The sequence below is a fragment of the Penaeus vannamei genome, chromosome 28 (assembly GCF_042767895.1).
Source record: "Penaeus vannamei isolate JL-2024 chromosome 28, ASM4276789v1, whole genome shotgun sequence".
NCBI lineage: Eukaryota > Metazoa > Arthropoda > Malacostraca > Decapoda > Penaeidae > Penaeus > Penaeus vannamei.
The window spans coordinates 12401634-12408425 of record NC_091576.1 but is presented as its reverse complement, the minus strand read 5'-3'; the positions used below and the strand labels follow the sequence as shown (position 1 = coordinate 12408425).

At 39.1% G+C, this 6792-nt stretch overlaps 1 protein-coding gene across 1 annotated transcript in view; it reads left to right on the top strand.

Moving 5' to 3' along the window:
- The window catches only part of LOC138867179 (glucose dehydrogenase [FAD, quinone]-like), a gene marked incomplete at its 3' end in the record, with an annotated part of 38367 nt that continues 31575 nt past the window's right edge, over window positions 1–6792 (top strand). The window contains 1 exon segment of the mRNA XM_070141818.1: window positions 1–140.

The window sequence follows — 6792 nt, the reverse complement described above, 5'->3', positions numbered from 1 at the left end:
CTTCTTATGCGAATCATGAAGGAGAAATACATAGGCTGAAGTCGGGATCATTAATCTTAATTGACTGGGTTATTACATTTGGAGTGCCTGTGTGGACCCGCAAATATTATACATTGCAGAGCACAACGAGGAATCATAAGGTATGCAAAAGGCTATTGTTTTGAAGTCAGGCGTTTATTGTTTGAATTAAGCTGCTCGGAAAGTCTCACTGGGAAGCAAAAATCAAATTTACTCTTTCTGGTACCGGTAAATTTCCAGCCAGCCTTCTTTTAGACGAAAAATACGATAGAGCGAGTGATTTTAAGAAAATTATCTTGTATGAAGTTCAACCGTAACTCAATAATAAGTTATTGGACACGCGTCTCAATATTTTAAAAATCGCCATTCGATATCCTTTCCTCTTGGAAACAAAGCAGTAATGCCGTTTCATTTTATACAATTACGGTCTATAAGTGTGCGGGTAAATTTACAGTTGATAACAATCAGGAATTGAGTAAAAAAAAAGATATGGAATGGTTACCTTGACGTAAAGTGAGACACTTTTCATCTATGGCAAAAGGTGCGCAAATCGACAGAGAAGAGAGAAGACCAACCCATCTTTTTCTAAGTCCCTCGCCATGTTGACATCGTGAATGTAAACAAAATTGTGACCAGTCAACTCATTCTTGCGCTCTGTTAAGTAGTTCATGTATTACTACACCGTTGTCAAAACGATATTTGGCTCATTATCAGTGTCTGCTGTTCCACATATATGCTTTCAAAGGCCTTTGTTAACATTGTTATACCTCATTTTCATGTTTCAAGATTTATTAGACAGTGATTTAAGGAAGTCGGTCTGAAGCACCTTCTGGGCAGGCGCGTTCTGCTGCCAGGTTTGACAGGACGATTCCCAGGGCAGTCCAGTGACAGGAGACGGGCGAGAAATGTTTCAGTTTTGATCTTACGTCGATTCTAGGTTGTTCTTAAGACTATATAGTGGAAACGAAGAAGAAAAAGACCTTAATAACTATCGCAGTTCGATTTCTGAGGCCATCAAGTACCACAAATCCTGAAAAAAGCAATCAAAACGAAGCGATCCACGATCCACAATAGACCCACAATAGACCCACAATAGACCGACCGAAAGAAGCGAAGGAAAATTGACAGTTCAGTCTTTCGATATATATAGGTATTTGGTTTATTGTTTACAGTATGGATGTAGCTCTGTCTTACTGTACATACCGAGGTGCAGAGAATGTGTCCCGGGGGGAGTTGGGGGGCTTGCCCCCCCATCAACCCTCCCCTCGTGCAGTAGCCTAGTCACAGCACCGTAAATTGTTAGGTTAGAGGTTAGGACGTTTTTTTGGGGTCTGGAAGGTGTGAAATTCCGTAGATTTTGCCGTAAGATGGGTTCAATTCCCGTAGAGTTTTTCGAACTCTGGCGCGTCGGTGCGTAGACTTTCAAAGGTGGCAAAGGTGGCAGACATGTCTGTAGAGTTTCATTAGCCGATTTTTAGCGTTTTTTGTGCTAGTTTTACATGTTTCTGTTCGCTATTATTCTAATTTAAGCCTGTTTTACCCCATAATTTCCCTGATATACTTCATGCCCTGCCCTGCTAACAGGACTTAACACGTCGGCAGTGATTTCAACGGAAATGATCATCAGATTCATTCTCATCACATGAGAATAAATCTGATCATATAAATATTGTCTGGGAAGTCCCAATTGTCATAATCGAAAAATTAACCGATGCATTCCTCCTACTTTGGAAATTTCATGCATATTCGTACTTATATTGGATATCTATAAAACCGCACTACCCACCTTAAGATATCAAAAGCCATCTTGGATATCATATTCCAAAATACTGTTTACCTGTTGGAAAAATAACCAGTACAGTAAAATAGCAAGCCATCAACCGCGATTATTCCCATTACGTCACAGAAATGGGTGGAGCTTAGAGGCCTGTCTCGCCTCCGATCACGAGACACTGTATAGGTGTAGCGGAGCGTTTCGCGACACCCTAATTGCCACGGGAAAAGATGCCTAGAATTGTGACCAGTCGACTCATTCTTGCGCTCTGTTAAGTAGTTCATGTATTACTACGCCGTTGTCAGAACAATATTTGGCTAATTATCAGTGTCTGCTGTTCCACATATATGCTTTCAAAGGCCTTTGCTAACGTTGTTATACCTCATTTTCATGTTTCAAGATTTATTAGACTGAATTAGGGAAATCGGTCTGAAGCACCTGCGCAGGCGCATTTTCGCGTTTCTGCTGCCAGATTTGACAGGACAATCCCCCGGACAGTCCGGTGACAGGTGACTGGCGAGAAATGTTTTGTTTTTGGTGTTACGTCGATTCTAGGTTGTTCTTTAAACTATACAGTGGAAACGAAGAAGAAAAAGACCTTAATAACTATCGCAGTTCGATTTCTGAGGCCATCAAGTACCCCAAATCCCATAAAAAGTGATAAAAACGAAACGATCACATCCACAATAGACCGACTGACTGATCAAAAGAATCGAAGGAAAATTGACATTTCGATCTTTCAATATATAAAGGTTTTTGGTTTATTGTTTACAGTATGGATGTAGCTCTATCTTGCTGTACATACCGAGGTGAAGAGAATGTGTCCCAGGGGGTGTTGGGGGGCTTACCCCCCATCAACCCTTCCTTCGGGCACGCCTAGTCATGGCACCGTAAATTGCTAGGTTGGGTTATGGGGTTAGGTCGTTTTTTTGGGTATGGAAGGTTTGAAATCCCGTAGGTTTTGCCGAAAGATGGGTTGCATTCCTGTAGAGTTTTTCGAACTCTGCCGTGTCGGAGCGTAGACATTCAAAGATGGCGGGCATGCCCGTAGAGTTTCATTAGCCGATTTTTTGTGTTTTTTGTGCTAATTTTACACGTTTCTGTTTGCTATTATTCTTATTTAAGCCTGTTTTACCCCATAATTTCCTTGATATACTTCATGCCTTCCCCTGCTAACGGGACTTAACACAGCAAGATCGTCGGCTGTGATTGCTACGGAAATGATCATCAGATTCATTCTCATCACATGAGAATAAATCAGATGATATATATATATTGTCTGGGAAGTCTCGATTGTCATAATCGAAAAATTAACCAAATTAAACGTACTTCTCATAATATGTAAGGTAGAATTTATATGCATTTGAGCGGCTATTTCCGTGATGCCATGGCGATCATTTGAAAATATATATTCCTCCTTTGTAACAGCGAATGCATCGTGCATACTGTGGTGGCACACCAAATCAACGGTCGTCTATCCAATAGACAACGAACTTAAGACAAACCATTAATAATTGTCAGTGATAGTGCATTTATTGTAATATTAGACTTACTGTCACATGCATTTGTTTGATATTTGTAGATATTTGTGGTATAGATATTTATAATTTGCCGGTTCTAGTTATTACCAATTAAAATTGTACTAACCTATTGTCATGCCTCCGGTATTATGTTTGTGCTCGAGTGCACAGTTTTCTGAAAAAAACGTCATTTTCCTAAATTTTTATTGGCTAGGATTTGTTTCCGTAGGTCACACTGTACAATCGCTACCTTTCCAATAATTGCTCGTTAAGGGGACCGTCTGTTTTTTTTTTGTTTTTTTCTATGCTGATTTTGATGAAACTCGCCCCCTTTTTTTTAGACCCTAGGCTGATCTCTGTGGTATTTTTTTTTTTTTTTTAATCGACCGAACATTTTTGAATTATTGTCAAAAAAACGAGAATTTTCGAGAAAAAATCTGAAAATGCAGAGGAGGGGGGGAGGGGGGCAAACTCTCATGTCTCCAAAAACAAGAACATATTTTATTTGATTTTTGGGTAATTGTTTACGATAGGACCGCACCCGTCAGAGACGAAGTCCCCAACTCCCGCTAACAAGGTTGAGGGATCCCGTGGGGAATTGGGGGTTGGGGGGGATGATTTCGTTCACACCGTGCATTGTAAAATGCAGAAAATATGGGAAATTGAAAATCTGAGCCAAGGATGGTATTTCAAAGAAAGAGGAAAATGTAAAAACACGAGAGAAGATCCAGCCACGGATGATTCAACACGGTGTTGCGCGAGCGAACGAGCTTGTGAACCGCATCTTAAATGCACAAACTACCAGTAGGATCACCATATGAACCAAAAAACCCTCCTAACCAGGGGACTACGCCCTCCCGATTATCTAACTTCCCTACCGGCGCCTCTAGATCGCCACTGACTACACCTAGAAATACAAAATGAGTTTACCTTAAAGTTGAGGGGACGGTGGTTGGGAAGTGACGAACCGCAGACGAAATTCTATAACTGGAACACGGTTATTGTATTTTACTGAATTTTGTGTTAACCTCGATATTATAACGATTTCAGTGATAGATCGATTTCACCGCAAAGTTGGAAAAACGGATGCACAAGTAGCACTGTAAACAACAAACAACTAGAAGTGTGACAACAGAACTGTCAAATGGGCTGGGAGAGGGCATCGATGCGCAAGTATGGATATACTGTGTATTTCTAATGAAACTATGGTACGTATATGGTAAAGTCAATCACATTACATAGAACTACCTTATAGCTACATGTTCCTTTTTTTTATTATTCAATTTCGACTTCCTTTTTTTTGAGTGAAGTTTTTGAAGTAGGCGACCGTGAAAATCCAAAAAAAAAAAAAAAAAAAAAGAAAGAAAAAAAAAAAAAAAGGAACAAGTTGTAGATATTAATTATGTTAATTTTAGACAAATTGCGCCTGTGAGGATTTGCTTAAAGGTTGTGTACCGAGATATCAACATTTTTAGTTTTCCTCATCTTTTTATGATTATTTTTAGTTTTCCGCAACTTTTCATGATTATTTTGATATTAACAAAACAAGGTATAAGATTAGTCTTCCTACACCATAATCCTCTATCATCTACCTGCATTCCAAAGTCTTGCGGACATTGCCAGTACGAAACGGTTTCTCAAAATCTTCCGTATAGTGTAGTAGGGTGGCAATGATTTTAGGTGTCTATAGTCCTACATTGACCATTCAAAAAACCCTCTAAAATCCCCCCTCCCCCCTCCCCCCCAAAAAAAAATCATAGTCATTCTGATTTCATATCTGAATAGAACAGCCTTTCTACTATAAGCGGAAACCAATATTTAGGAGCCGATCTTATTATTATTATTTTGTAATTATTTAAGAAGGCTACTATCTCGACACCCTAAAAAGGGATACTGAAAATATGTCACTTTCATAAGACGCACAAAAATATTGCAAACCCTTATTACATCATGTAATAGATCTACTATTCAGCTACAAAATGAGCCATAATGCATTAAAATCGGACTGAAAATACGTGTGCTTTACGTTAAAATGTGAAGGACTTGAATATCGCGATCATACGCGTCCCGTTCTAGGCGCGGCCGGGCGTCGTCGATCCATGAGTCACGTGTCTTTGCCCCTGCGGATCCTTGGTGCTCAACTCCACGGGGCCACATGGCCAGTTTTCACACTCAGACTCCCGTGAAAAGTGACGAAATAAAATTACAGGGCGGTGTAAAACTTTTCGTGTACCCCCATAACCTCTTGGTTATTTATATTGTTACTTCCGTTTGTTTCTGTATTTTTGTTGTTTGTTTGTTGAGATTTGTTTGTGTTTTCTGGTAATTCTGAAAGTTATGAATACATTTTAATGAGATTTTAACCAAAGGTGTGATTTAACCTAACAGACAGATTGGTGGTGATGCGGACCATGGTTTGGATCCAGGAATTTTTTTTCTAACTCAAAACTTTATGGACAAATTTTAATAACTTTTTACCTGAGGTTTGTCTTAGCTTAATTAATGTTCCATAAATTTTTGGTGGTGATCTGGATCATTTGGCAATCCTACCCTCTATTTGGGGAGGGGGAGGTTTGCATTTTCGATCTACGTAGGATGAAAACATAAAGAAAAGAAAATACTCCATATGAACGGCATATCATATTTAATTATTTGTATGAAAAAATTCTTCATTATCGTTTTTGGGACATGCCAGATTTTTAAAAATTATTCTGAAAAAAATGAAGGTTAGTCTTATCTTATGTGAAATTTAATGTTTTCAGATTTTTTTTTTAATATCTCTAATTATTACGCCTCAAATGCCGATTTTCTAAGGTAATGTGGAAAAATAATATTTCGGTCTACATCGAAAATGGCTGGTATCACCTAAAAAAATAATGGTCGGGCCTTGCAATTTTCAGGGGAGAATCGGAGGGCCTGGAACGCCTTGGCAATGCATTTAACTCAATTTCGGCAAGATGGGCGAAGACGCCGAAAAAAGACCAGGCGGTCCCCGTAAACGTGGTGATTCATCAATCGACATAAAATGTGCGTCAAAGTGCACGAAGACATTAAATTTGTTCCATAATACTATTTTTTAAAATATATATACTACTGTGAGAGCGAATAAAGAAACGCAAATACAGGTTGTGAACTTTCCGAATTTCATTCACTCGGAATGGCTGTCCTCATTGAGAGGAACTGGGGCTGGCAGGGTCTGGTCTGATTGAACGGCCTTGTGGCGGATACAATGATGCTGCTTGAAAAAATAAGGAATGCATTAGTGACTCAGAGTGGTGTTTTATGAAAAAAAATAGCGCGCGATGTATTGTGGCAGATATTCGCTCTTTAAGATCTTGCTACAGTCTTTCAATGTTTTTGGGTCGTCTGGATCTACAGTTTTCAGAATGATTAATACTCAGATGTTTGTAACCTTGATGTAGGTTTCGGTTGGTAGCCCAACTATCGGTGTATATCATGCTGTTTGGTTTTGTATATTTC